Source organism: Astatotilapia calliptera, chromosome 11, assembly GCF_900246225.1.
Source record: "Astatotilapia calliptera chromosome 11, fAstCal1.2, whole genome shotgun sequence".
Lineage (NCBI taxonomy): Eukaryota > Metazoa > Chordata > Actinopteri > Cichliformes > Cichlidae > Astatotilapia > Astatotilapia calliptera.
Genome location: NC_039312.1, coordinates 5,627,569 through 5,642,600, shown reverse-complemented (window position 1 = coordinate 5,642,600; position 15,032 = coordinate 5,627,569). Strand labels below are relative to the sequence as shown.

General features: G+C 40.9%; 1 protein-coding gene across 2 annotated transcripts in view; it reads right to left on the bottom strand.

The window, feature by feature from the left end:
- Positions 1–15,032, bottom strand: part of ncalda (neurocalcin delta a) — a 66,465-nt gene that overhangs the window by 27,926 nt on the left and 23,507 nt on the right. The window contains exon 1 of one of the 2 annotated variants that reach the window (XM_026185675.1): positions 9,046–9,403. The exons of the other annotated variant lie outside the window; for it this stretch is intronic. The gene's annotated coding sequence lies outside the window, so the exon portion shown is untranslated. Of the gene's footprint in view, positions 1–9,045; positions 9,404–15,032 lie in introns of those variants that run through there. 2 annotated transcript variants of the gene reach the window in all.

Below are 15,032 nucleotides of genomic sequence, written 5' to 3'. Positions count from 1 at the left end.
AGTGTATCGTAAAACGTTAACCACAACTGTGCTCAGTGTCGTCTGTTACTGGCAGTAAAAAGGCGCTACAACGTAAACGCAGACGCAGCTAAGTGATGTTGAATCGTTTCAAAATCTATGTTTATGTTTTTTTCTCCAAAAAATAAAAAATGTAAAATGTCGTCACAAAGACAGAGCTGGGAGACACTGGGCCTCAGTCGCAAATATGTGAAACTGAATCAGCCAGAAAAGGCAGAGCTTTCTAAAGTGTTTCCTCTGGAGTGGTTAAAAAAAGCTGCAATACTCGAGAGTTTTTAATGAATGTGTTTAAAAAAAACAACACAAAAAAACCACTTACAGATTACAAATGTGATCACAATCGCAGTGTCAGACTGCCTGGACTTTTAAGAAAGTGAAAGTGTAGTAATCTCTGTTTTTTAATGTTTATAATATCCCAAAGTCCAATTTGAAGCTTTGACAAGTAAATACAAATAACATTTCAAATGCACATTAATACATGTTATGTTTTAGATTTACAGAAAAAAAAACTACCCAAAGATTTTTAAGAACAAGTTAATATCGACTGAAGAAGGACCAAAGATGCAAGAGGAAATTACTGTGTAGATAACTGATCACACATTATGAAGGAAAGTCATGAACAGGATTTGTCATGTGGAAAAAGACACTCATAATCTATGGTAGACTAATCTGTGTGGATTTACAGCAGTTCTGTAACAGCTCACCTTTAATAAACGGCTTGAGATCAGATTTTCCAACCCGATATTTAAATTCAGCATTTTTTTAGTGACAATTCGATGATAGCACTCATCTGCTTATGCCTCACATACCCTAGTAAGGCATGCATCCTGCCTGCCAAAGGTCTCTGCGAGCACTGAGGAATTCCAAGTAGCTATGGATGTGAGATTCATCACGTAGTTGCCACCCAGTTATTTGGATCATTCCTGATGGGATATAATTTACTGTCTATACTGTGAATTATTAAGTGCATCTGGTGTGAAATTTAGAAAAACAGAAAAAAAACTTTAAAACTAAAAAAATCTTATTAAGGACATCTCATCGCAATATGTAACATTTTGTTTGCTGTTGTTCTTGTATAAAATATTTGTTTCATGATTATTTCTGACTACAAATGAGAGGAAAACATATATTACTCTTTTTGAACGTTACTTTTGTGACCAGGACAATAACATTACACAAAAGCAAAGTTTGAAAAAAGATAATGCTGATGGTCTGATCAGACCGACAACAGTAAAAAATAAGAGCCACTTATTTATACCACATTCATTTCTTTCAAGCTCTCAATTTTTAAGCAACACATTTGACTTGGGGCAGCACAGTGGCACGGTGGTTAGCACTGTTGCCGCACAGCAAGAAGGTCCTGAGTTCAATTCCACCATCAGGCCGGGGTCTTTCTGTGTGGAGTTTGCATGTTCTCCCCGTGTTTGCGTGGGTTCTCTCCGGGTACTCCAGCTTCCTCCCACCGTCCAAAGACATGCAACTTGTGGGGATAGGTTAATTGGATAATCCAAATTGCCACTAGGTGTGAATGTGCGAGTGAATGTGAGTGTGAATGGTTGTCTGTCCCTATGTGTTGGCCCTGCGACAGACTGGCGACCTGTCCAGGGTGTACCCCGCCTCTCGCCCAATGACAGCTGGGATAGGCTCCAGCGCCCCCCGCGACCCTGAAAAGGACAAGCGGAAGCGAATGGATGGATGGATGGATGGACGTTTGACTTGCTTTTGTAGCACTTTGTGTTATTTTCAATCCTCACCGTGTGTGCTTCTAAGCTCCTCATCTGAGTCAGGCCATCGGTCTCTACTCAAATATTCTGAGCTCGTTTTCTAACGGCATCATCGTCTGCATCTTGCTAACATGAAACGCTATGTTGCATCACATGGATGATTTTCTCTTTTGTTTAAAGACAGTCAACATTAAAGGTTTCTTTGTAGTAGAGCAAAATAAATAAATAAAACAACAACCCAACAAAATTATAGATTTTTATTTCAGACGGCCATCATTATTATCCTAAGTGAGTAAGCAACCACAATTATGTAGCGTCTGGCCAGTGTTGTTCTGCTGGCAAAAGTTTACTTTCTTAATACTTCACTGTATGAGAGCTGAAACTCAAGGACAACAAATACATTCGTGGAAGGAATGCCAAGACTGCTAACCACACATTCAAGAAATATGGAAATATTTAACTTGCAAAGCCCCCATGGGGAACGCAGCAAATAAGACGACTAAAGATAGAAAAGTAAAGTTTCTTGTGCTTTCACATTGTTTTACACCCTGAAGATAATTTACAAAGTGTAAGCAGAAAGTAGGAGTGTGCAGTGTAGTGAAATGAACTCAGATAAACATTCTCAAGCACACACAGAAAACTTCTCAGTAAACCTAAGACAAGTATTCTCCAGCGAGGAACTCCCATCTTTTGTGTCCCGCGTCTAGCATGACAGTGTGCGCGTGTGAATTCCATTCCGCGGCTAAAAATAGAACATCTGTTTCCCATAGTTCCTCCCCACCAACACACGGGAGCCTATAGACCACGGCCATCCTTCAAAAATGATCTGTGAGCGTAACCTTCTGTGGGACCTTTTAGCTGCAGGCGATCCTTCAGAGCCCTCTGCTCTCCTCTGGGGCTGGATTTCAGCTCAGTGACCTATGACCTCTTCATAAAGAAGCCCTTTGGAGAATGACAAAGAGCCTGACCGACCAGCTGTCCCTCTAAACCTCCATAATCACTTGTCTGTCAGCAAGCGCTCACTCAACATGTATATCACAGACATGAATGCATTCAAAAGGGAATGGGAGCTTAAAGTATCTGCACAAGCTGCTCTGGAGCACACTTTGTTTTTGGGATCAATTTATCACCGTTGCCATTCTCTTTTGTCCAACACATATAAACTGTCGCTCAAATAAAGCCTAAAAATAAATGTTAACACATTATAAGCAAAGTGTTTTTGCTTTTTCAATTAAAAAATTGAAAATCCAAATTGAAGACTGTCACTCCAGAGCAACTCTCGAAGCCACGGTGAAGTAATTCCGTCCATTAATAGACCTGTGGTCAAATATACTAACGTGTTGCACTAAAAAGTACTGTCGCTATTTACAGAGAGCGCAATCACAGACTGTAAGTGGTGGGAAATCTGAGATTTTTGCGACTTAACCTGTTTCATATGTTTTTCTGGGAGTTCCTTTTTCACAGGACAAAATATAAACAGAAGAATATTTAGATCACGCGCACAAATTGATTTAGAATGAACTGTGAGTGCACCAGTGAGTGTTCAGAAAACAGGGCAGCCTTTGCAAATCACCCATAAAACTAACCACACCTACGAGCGCCATTATGGGATTCCACTAACGCACTATTTTAGTCCGTTTAGGAAATCTGTCGTAAATGTCATAATTCTGACAGTCTTTGAAAATACCCAGGTCCCAGTGCTAGAAGCCTCTATTCTCAGACAGCCAGGCATGTAATAATGTATCCCATCTGGTCAATTATTAAAGTTGTTCATCTTCCCTCAAGTGTGGCTGGAGTCCCTGCCTTGTGAATTCTTTCATCCTCTCCATGCACCTTGGAAGCAGGTGAAGTTGTGCCAGAAAATTTTTGCTGCGATTTTCCATCTGATCACAAAAGTCATACATAATCCAGTGTAACAGCACATTATTGCAGGGTCTTCACCTTATAATATAAAGCGCTTTGAGGAGACTCGGTTTGTGATTCAGTGCTACATAAATAAAACGGAATTGAATTGAATTAATAATGACATGAAAGGAAACGTGCTCTTGACAAGTAAAGACTAAATTCGACCTGTCTTTGCAACGACACTAACCAGAGTTTCCAGACAGACGTGCACCTTCTAAGTGCATGTACCAGCGGCAGCATAGACAGTGTTTGTTGGCAGTGACGGTGTAACAGTGCAGGTTAAAGAAAGCAATGTGCATCGATTGTGATGACAACAAAACACGGCTGTACGTAATGAATGTGCGACGCATCCATCTAGCTTGATGGCGCATTAACAGTCAATGAGCAGGAACGCTTCACCCAGAGCGAACTTCAAACTCAAACCACAACGCCTCGGCAGAGGAGTGTAATTGCCTCTTAAGTGGCCCGGTACTTTTTGTTTTGACCTTTGCGTTGAGTGCACGTAAAGTAGTGAAAAATGTCACAGCTGCCTAAGTGCAGTAATCAAAGCCACTGACATTTCCACACTCAAGTCAAACGTGTTTCTCGGCACCAGCTCCATCAGTAACACTGGGACACTACACACACACACACACACACACACACACACACACACACACACACACACACACACACACACACACACACACACACACACAGAAACAAATAAATTCTGTCTGACTAAAAGTGCAACAGTGAATATCTATATTGTTATGCATATCTTTTAGATGTTAGCACTGATGCGAGTAGCACTCTTGCATGTTTATATGAGTGGGCCCATACTTTCAAAGTGTTTCCACCTCAAATTAAAGCCACGTGCTACACAAAAGCAGAAATTATAGCATAACACTTTGTTTTTACGCCATTAAACAAACCATCAGCGGCGCTGCGTGTTTGCATGAGCAGCCCTTTATTGATTTTGTGGCATGTTCTCCTGTTTGCACGCGACAACCAGGCAGTTTTGCTAACTTTCCAATGAACCCGGCATAGCGTGTCTTTACAGCACTACGTTCTACTTTTATTCTTGGGCTATAACAATTTTTCATGATAAAGTGATCAAAATAAATCCTTTTTTATCCCTAATTATCTTACTCTGAGCAATCCTCAGCATTTTAACTCTTGTCCCTTTAAGCCTACCATTATTCAAACCAGAAGGTTAAGCTAACGTTCTTCTCACGGGCTGTCCTCTGGCTTCACCTCGGCAATCTGAATATGCTACTCATAGGCACCATCTCCTCCACCTGCAGGTGCAGAGGTTCAAAACTCCAACCAAAAACCATCCTGTCTCATACTGATTGACAGTTTTAAAAAGAAAATCAGGTCCAGAACATCTGCAGGAACAAAGATACAGCAGGACATGTTTTGGTAAATGTTACACTTTTTGCCTGAATATGGTGGATAAAGTCTTTCAAATAACAACTGTATGTATATGCTTTGCTATCGTTGCATGACACAAAGGCACTGAAAGGCCGGATGATGTGAAGAACCTGTGCTGTCAGGAAATACCAAAGGTTACATATCTCCCTGTGTCATCACTCACAGCTGCTTTTATATGTACAAATTCAGCTTGCAGCACTTGCAGCTTTGCTATAAGCAACATGTGACAAGACATTTAATCTCACATACAGCTTATATTGTTATATTCTGACTCCTCAGCACACTCTTTTATAAATTAAACAACCTTTGCTTTTAGCTTTAGCCTAGCTGAAAATTCGGTTTCATCAGTGCTCTGCTGACTAAAAAGTCCTCTGAGAATTGGCGTGAACAAATAAACATGATGCTGTTTAGCTACTGATGGGCTCAAAAAAAAAAAAAAAAAGAAAATGTAGCCACTGTTGTTTTGAGTTTTTTCTCTAGTAAAGCAAGGAAAAGTGCTGATAACTTTCTTACATAACTAAGAGTTTAGAGCAGTCTAAAGCCTGAGCTTTTGCCTCACAGGGATTATGTGTACACACACTGACCTCATTATTTGACATTTTTACCATGGGTCATCCCATGTCAGCTCACCAAATGCTTCCAGCCTGCCTGTCTCTGATTTCCCGGAAGAAATTACAGGGTGACGATACAATTTTGAAGTTTCCACTGTTATTTTCCTCATAAAAATCTTTTTGTGATGAAGATGGGGTCATGTTGAAAGCATCAATTTTTGTGCTTCCATAGTTAAGGCTATACTGGATTAATGGTTCATACATAAGTTAGCCTAGTGCATGAGACACACATTATAGAATAGACTTTCTGTCACAATTATTAGACTACACATTCTGAGGCTGCAGAAGATATGATATCATTTATGATATAATATCATAAATTTTGGATATGTTGCTATCAGACACCAAATCTTCCTATAAAAGTCAAATAGAAATTGTTAGATGATGATGTCATTCTACTGGAACATTATAATAGACTCAAATATGCTAGTGCAGATTGTGCTATCTAACTTTCAAGCAAAATCAAGCGTTGAGAAATTTTATATTAAACTTTTATATACATTTTTTTTTTTTACATTCTTTTATATTGAAATGATCAGGCTGAAAATGTTTCTGAAAATGTAAGTAATTGATATGTTTGATGAACATCTGTTGTGTTGGGACCTTGAGAGGCACAGAAACAACATTCAAGCTCCAGATAGGAAGGGCCCAGCCAGACGGTGGATTCAAATCCAAGACTTTTAATACCTTTTTATACCATCTAAGAATATTTTTTATATTCAAACCTAAAGTGAGCACTGAATTAGTATTTGAAGTCTTGAAGACTTCTAGGTTGAACAAAGTAAGAGCAATCCAGACCGGAAAAACATCCAACTGCCTTCCTAAGTGTCTGTCTGTTCTCTTATCTCTGTATATTTCTCACTTAAATTACTTTTTTCTCTTTCTCCCTGCCTTTGGCCATAAATCAACAGTTACATAAACTGCCTTCAAGTTAGTTTCCACCAGTGCTAGATGAGACTCCCTTAAGTACAAAACAGGATGTTATAGAAGCCTGGCTCGTACAGTTCAGCTGAGCATGTGTGTAGCAGAATTAAACTTCTCCAGGTTTTTCGGCGGATGTGGGCATAAACACATCGCTCAAACGTCTCTGTGTGAGTGTGGGCTCGGTTGCTAGAACACGAGACGGGAGAAGGGTCGACTTTTTCCATGATATAACCGTATTAAATCAGCTGAGACCGAACATATAAATACACGCGAGCTTGGAGAGGCTACATTTGCGCTCACCTGGGTCCAGCAATAACGTTCTCATTCATGTGCACTGAACAGAAACAGAGCCAGTGATGTGCACACAACCAACTGCCAAACTCTGCTCCTGTCACACACCTGAAACCACACACACGCTTGCATACACACTGTGTACGCTTGCAAACTCGCACTTTTACACAGGTGATGCAGCTGATGTTTGCACAGAGCTCTGAAGCTGCAGAGCAGATGAAGCACATCAGCAGCCTAAGAAATAAACAGCTTCAACTAATGATTATGATTATGCAATTCTCTAATATTGCACTGTTTGCTAAGGCATTGTTAGATTTAAAGCCAAAAAAGTGCATTTAGTATGCCTGGGTTCCTTAAAGTAGATCAGTATTTATCATTGGATGACATATTTTATGTATGATGGTAGAAAAAGAGCATTCCTGCCTCAGTTTTGGGGGCATTTGGCCCTTTTTGATTTAGAAACAGACAGAAAGCTGTTTTACAGTTTAGCTATCAGATGCAGTTAATCACTGTTTTCACGCAGCCACTCACACGGAACAATGAATAAAACTGCGATCTGGGCGTGAATTTGATTTTTCAGCTGTATACTGCTACCTTTCTCTGTATTTTAATATGTGTCTCCTCTCTGCAAACATGCTTTCATACTGCCAACATTCCCAGCCTGTTGAACAGATATGAAGACAGATATAATTTCTTTCTGTCCCTTGACTCATGCGGCCCATTTTGCAACAAGGTGAGACCCTCAGGCTTACAGGACATTTGGGACTGCTTAACATGGAAGCTGCACTTAAAGTAGAGCAACGTATGCCTTCAACTGTAGCTTGCACAAATTATTACGTGGCAAAATTCATTCAATTTCAATGTTTTTGAGGTCAGTCTAGGAATAATCAGCTGATAATCCATCTGAAAGGGGGCATAAAAAGGAGTGACTTATGTCTGTACTGTTTATTTGCCTAAACCATCTTATCTAATAACATTCACAGATAACAAAATCTTTTTAAATGGACCATTTATGGTATTCTACAAAGACCACACTTTGAATGCAGTACACACACACACACACACACACACACACAATTAGGCGAGTGCTAATTTGTGCCCTAATATTCTGTACAGAGGCGGACATTTCATTAGATGACACTTTAGATACAGTGACAGAAACCGGTTACATGCTTTTGGCCGATCTCCACTTCATTCATTTGGGAGGAGGGAGGCACTGCTGAGGAAAGGATGAGAGGAAGAGATAAAGTCTCGCAGTTTAAGAGAAGCAGCGAGAGAGACAGAGGGAGGGAGGAGGACTGACGAGTGGATCCAAACCACTTGTTATCCGCATTTCCCCTTCTTTCCACCCTATTTGGGCTAAATACTAGCTGGCATGCTTTTGTGAGAGGCATGCAGGGAGGTGGGGGGGGGGGGGGGTGTCTGGTGGTGAAAAGGGGAGCTTGTCAAGCTTGCCAAGAAAAGTCAGCAAAAAAAGAAGAAAGAAATAAACTCCTCTAGACAAAAAAAGCTCTTCTATCTTTCCATTATTGATTTGTTCTAAAAAAAACAACAACAACCATTTTTGTAGTGCATTTCTCTGAGGCTTTCCCATCCCCTCTGAGGGGGGCAGGTGGCAGCTGCTCTGCCCCCCACCACTTCCCCGCCTCTGACTCTCTGGCAGACAGAGTACGAAGCTCCAGCCCACACTACTGCCTGTAACATTAGTAAAGCTTTGAAGAAAAAGCCATGTGGAGCTCCACACACGGCCCCATGTAATGTTCACACTCTCCTTCCTTCTCTCTTCTATCTGTGCACTCACTTCCTGCAAGGGCTTCGAAAACAGATCCGCCTGTGTTTGCTGCAAAAGAAAGCAACTAGTCTTCAAGAGCCGACCCTGAGCGGGGATCTCCCTCGAAACCCTCCGACATCACCCGGCATTTCTGCACTTAATACATTCCGAAGTTTAGATTGAAAGGTGACAAAAAAAGCACTCTTGACACACACACACAGTGTCATTTGCCACTTCCCTTTTGCACGGGTACGTGTTTTAAGTACACGAAACGAAAGCCATCCTTGATCCAGCTTTAACTTCACTGCACACTGTTCCAGAAGCAACCGCTGGCTGATAAAGCACACAATACACACACACAAAAGAGAAAACACAGGAAGCTTACCTCACTTTGTAGCAATGTACAAGCTGTTCAGCAGTCCATCACCCAGCACTTTCTCTCTAGACTAACTTTGTGGCACTAGCAGCAGCAGCAGCAGCAGGAGGAGGAGGAGGAGGAGGAGGAGGAGGAGAAGCAACAGGCGAGAATAAAAGAAAGCACCAGAGAAAACAAATATGAAGCAAGAACGAGAGAGAGGGGAGGGGGGGAGAACAGTCGAGAGGGGGTAGGAGGAGAAGAGTGCCTGAGAGAGTGAAGCAGAGCTGACGGTGACTGACTCCCAGACTCTCCTAGTCTGAGAAGGTTTATTCAAAGCCCACAAACTAATTGCTTCTCAGACTGCTTGCCTGCCTCCCAGGCCTGACGTCAGCAGTCACATGACCTTGCTGTGGTGTGGAGGGGAAATGAAAAGGGGAGGGCAGACAGCGAGTCACAGAGGGAGAAATAAAGAGACAGAGAAAAAGACACAGGGAGAGAGAGTGCGAGAAGGAGAAGCCGGTGTTGCCTTGGTAACAGGAATTCTGCACCACAATGATTTCAATAGGTCATCTGACACACAAATGCACGCACGCACACACACACAGATTCTTAGTGTTAAAACACAGACTCACGATGAGCAGTTGGAGCGAAGGAAGAGGTAAGAGAGAAAAGGCGAAGTGGAATAAAAAAGTTTCTGTTTCTCCAAATCTTATTCAAAAATGTGTTACAAAAAAAAATCACCACTTCACCCGCCCGTACAGTGCCTGTCTGTAAAGCTCAAGTTCGAAACCTTCCATATATGTTGCGTTGGCTTCCAGAGGTAACTGTTCACTTCTGTTGTTTATGCTGAAACGTCTAACAATACTCAATTTCTGCAGGACCCCAGTGATCTATTCAAGACGTGACTACTAAAATAAGTGTGTGGAAGTGAATAAATTATTAATATACCCACATAAACTTACCAAGTTTCATTGATTTAGGGAAGAAGAGACAACAACAGCTGAGTTTCAGTTGTGTCTCTGTTTTAATGTCATTATACTGTAAAATTAAGCTGTAGATACAAAAAAAAGGAGCAGTATGATTATACCTCCGTGTTTTATTGGAAACACTACATGCACTAGAGTTAATGAGGCACATCAGCCTGATTCTTTCAGGTAGCAGCGTTTGGTTGAAATGTGCCACAAATGTCCTTTTACAGGAAATAACACACTGATACTCAAGTGGTTTTGAGGTGGAGACTTGCAGGAGAAAATTGATGCCACTCACACACGAGGGGTTAATTTTGAATGTTTTAGTCAGCAGCTTGTTAACCAGACATAAGAGCAGGGAAATGGCTCTGTGCAGACATAACAAAATCCATGTGTAAACATGTGTACAGTTCAGTAATTTATGAGTGTGAATATGGAAGACAAAGGCTCTAGGACGGTTCTGGTCTCAGCAAAAAAAAACACAGACTTCATACAGGAGATGGATGTTACTTTGGGTCTGCCAAACTTGGACAAGGTGGAAGTGCCTTAAACCTGCTTTCTTTCTAATGGCCAACAGGAGGTGTATCTTCTGACTCCTGAAACTAGTCCCCCCCATCCAAGGCACACGACTGTTCAAAACATCTGCTTATAGGAGGCAGCCAATCAGAAGTGTTAAATGAAAGGGATCGCAAAGGGAGCTAAAACAGCTTGTTTCAGAAAATGAATGGTCTGAGGGGGTGAAACAAAGCCGTGTACACGATAAATTTGGATTGTTTTGAATTTACTGTAGTTGACAAATAGAAATTTACAGCTAGAATAGACCTAAATAGGACATTTCTGACATAGTGAAGCAGGCTAACAGATTTCACAGATAACAAATCATTACACGATATAAAGAAAGACAAGAACATCCCATTGATATACTTTGGCATGAACTTAAAGGCTTTCTTTCTAAAAACTGCATTTTGTATTTACTTAAGTTATCTTTGACTAATATTAAAATTGTTTGAGGTGTCAAATGTACAAAACAAAGTTATCATGAACGGGGCAAATACTTTTTGCAGCACTGTAGGTGCAAATATGTTTTTCTTTTTGTACTAGCAATTGTAGCATTAGCATTACATACTCATTTGTTGAAGGGTCATTACACTACCATTTCCAAAATGTTGTTTGCATTGTATTAAGTGTAACTGGGCCAGAGCCCAGTACGAGACAGCGAGACAAAAAAATGGCCAAAGAACCTCCTTGTCCCCCCTCCCTCCCTACACTCATCCAGTCTGTGAGTATGAACAGCTTTGGCATGATAACATCATTTGAATAGCATCTGCTGGCCAGTTGAAAGGAGTGCATTGGGGCCCAGAACAGGGTGGGGATGTGTGGAGGGTGGGGGTGAGGTCAGCCAGGAGAAAAGCACCCTCGGGTTGAACTACTGTGAATAAGGTTATGTATGAATGAGTCAGAGGCACAGAGAAAGAGACTAAAGAAAGAAAAACAGGGTGAAGAGAAGCTACAGAGTGCAAGGAAAAGTCATTCGGAGAGAGAATTTAGAGAGTCTGTCAGGCTGGTAAAGTGACTGAAAGACATATTAGACTAAAGTCTGAGTCCTGGGATTAGTGGGCTGGCTGGTGATGCCTTAAGGTGAATGCAAAGTCTTTCAGAATATGATTTGGCAAAGGAGGTGGGAGAAAATGGTATTTATTATAACCACTGACGGATGATGATGACTGCTGTGAAGTATTTTTTAACGCAGGAGATAAGTAAACATGCTGCAGTAAAATTGTATCATCCAGGATAAAAAATGCATACAGAACCATATAACGGAGTGGCCACTTGAAGCTCGCACTAAAACTAATCAATCCTCAAAAATCTGGATTTCAAATCCAATCAGCATAACACATGGCTTGGGTCTCTATAGCGAAAATAGCCCATCGAAATAACTGGATTATGGGCGTGTGTTATAGGCATCATATGAGTCTGTCCTGTTGTCCGTATTCACAATGTTGTGAAAACTTTTAAAGCATGTTTAAAATAATTACCTAAAAATAATATTGTGCAATTAACAAGAACCTGCGTCCAAGCTCGGGACAATTTGCAGAGATGTGGTGACATAAAACCACATGGATGAGTCTGGGTTTGGCGGTTGCCAGGAGAATGGTACTTAGTTTGACCGCACTGTGACAAGTTTGGTGGCGGGGGATTATGGTGTGGTGTTGTATAGTTGTAGTCGGGCCCCTTAGTTCCAGTGAAAGAAACTCTTAATGCTTCTTAATGCATACCAAGACATTTTGAACACATTCATGCGCTTAACTTTGTGCGAATAGTGTGGAGATGGCCCCTTCCTGTTCTAACATGACTACGCACTATTGCACAAAGCAAGCCCCATAAAGACATGGATGAGCAAGTCTGGTGTGGAAGAACTTGACAGGCCCAAACAGAGTCCTGACCTCATCCTGGTAGAACACCTTTGGGATGAATAAGGGTAGAGACTCCGAGCCAGGCCTCTTGTCCAACATTGGTGTCTGACCTCATAAATGTGCTTCTGGAAGAATGGTCATATATTCCCATAAGCACACTTGTGGAAAGTCTTTCACGTGTTGTTGAAGCTGTTACAGCTGCAAAGGGTGGGCCGAAATCACGTTAAACCCTATGGATTAAGAATGCCATTGCACTTGAGTTCATATGTGTGTGAGGCACATGAGCCAACACTTTTGGCTATATAGTGCATCTATTGTGCTGTATATAGCGCTGTGGAAACACTTTATGTACATATTTCCAGAAAACAGATGCATTACTGTAGACCACCTGGTGTGGCTGCTTTCGAAGCAGAACTTCTACATGCATGCAACCAGTTTCTGGGTATTTGTGTTTGTGCGTGTGGTGTGTATGTTGTGTGTGGATAACAGGCACTAGAGAGAATTCCTTCCTCCTGAAGACTCAGGAAGCAACAGCCTGGGCGGAAGAGAAAACAACAACTCTTTCCAAGGCAAACCCTTCAGAAGTTCTTCCTCTGGAAACGGAAACAGTCCCTGAACACTGTGTCAGTGTTTCAAACACATTTCTAAATAACTCCATTACTGTTTAACTTGAGTTTCTAAAATCAGCTGAAGGCATTAAAATAAACTAAGGTTAGAAACAATGAAAGTTCCTGAATTGGCAAATCAATCAAAACAAGCAGTGCATGAATGCATTCTTATGAGTGGGTTGAAGTTTTGGTGATATTAATATCAGCAGCTGGGCTGGAGGTATTACATAACAACAGCTTATAAAATGGATAATCAGCAGGTCAGCTGAGGCAGGCCCATGATTGTCAACAAGGTTTTGAGTTGTACTGGGGCATTAGTGTTTGATTACGCACTATATTACAGGTCTATTTCTGTGCTACCAATAACAGAGAGAACATTGATTATTGCAGAAAAATCTGTCAGTGCACTTGGTGTCCTGAACATTTGATTTGGTGTGAAATCATTTTAAAACAAAGTTTATAACAAAGGACAACAAAACAGTAAATTTTATTCTGACTGTGGTACTATTTCTGCACTAACCTTTACAGTGAGATATTGCGATTAAAGCTCGGGATGCACGCAATGTGAGTAGTAGCGATCCAATAGCATAAAGACAGAGACCTATGGCTGCAAAATGGCCCATTTTATAATTAAAATATACCAGTAATATTAATAAAAGCATTAGAGAGCGTTTAGCAAGAAGGTTCCGGGACACTCTGCAATCTAGCTGGCAGTTAAGAACATTATCTACTAACCATATATAACAATGGGCTGGCATTGAGGACAGGGTGTAAACCCTGTCAAACAGAACTTGGAGCAGAAAAAAAATGAAAAGATTTTGCTTGATAAGAATTACTTTCACATATCCTGATATGAACTTTGCCCTTGTTTAAAATTAACAAATGTGATCTCACATTTGTACGACATGAAATAAGGAAAATATTATTGTTTTCTTTTAGGATTTCTTGTGAAATTCTAGCATAGGGGTAAATAAATGCTGATTTCGCATGAACTGTTGCTCCATCCTTATCAAGAACTGCTTGGAACAGCATGAAGCATTTCTGTCACTGCATGTCAGATACTGTTAATTGGTATTACAGATAATGTGGCATTGCACAATTGCAAGTCTTGCATTTCTGTGCAAGTTCCAACTGCAACACACACGTATGGGAATCAGCAGAAACCTGGCTGGCAGAGAGGAAAGTGAAATCATCTCCCACACACCATATGGTTATGAATGTAACAATGCACTGTCCTAAGAGGAGACAGAAGACATCCACATGCCCACCACCAACCATATAAATGTGCAGTCATGCAGAAAATCCCATTGGGAAAAATAACCTGTAAAAAAATGAAAAGAAACCCGCAAGGAGGTCACTTGACTGCAAATCCTCCTTCACCCTATAGCAGTTGGAGTCAGGGAGTCTGGCATATAAAGTATATACACAAAGCTGTTCTTATAGCTTTCCATTATAGCCATACGTTCAATTCACAAATCTCACTACACTCAGTAGAACCACTAATCAAAAGCAAATCTCTTCCTTGTGTGTTATGCAACTGCAACACAAGGGGAGGGCAGACTGATGCACCTCGCTGAACAGGCTAATCCAACATATCACACTGTTTGCCAAAGCACATGACGACAGCATCTCAGAGGTCTGTGTAGTGCAACAAAACACATACGGTAATGCATATTAATTTAATATAAAACATCAGTTGAAGGAGAAAATGATTTGTGCACAAAGTTAAAAAGAACTTGAAAGAGATAAAAACATAAATACATGTCTTTGAGATTGATTAGCTGCAACATTGAAATGATTCATCGCATTAAGGCTGTTATTTCTTTTGCAGACGTTGTTTATATGATGACAGGTATCGGACTGGGAGCAGACCCTACATGTGGACACTGACAGTCAGACAGTAGAACACAGTGAACAAGTGAGTACATACAGATGATAACACACAGGAAAAAGGCAAACTGGGAATAGAGCAGTGTCACTAGGCAACAAATGAAAGTAGTCATAGCCATGCTAGCTGCTGTGTG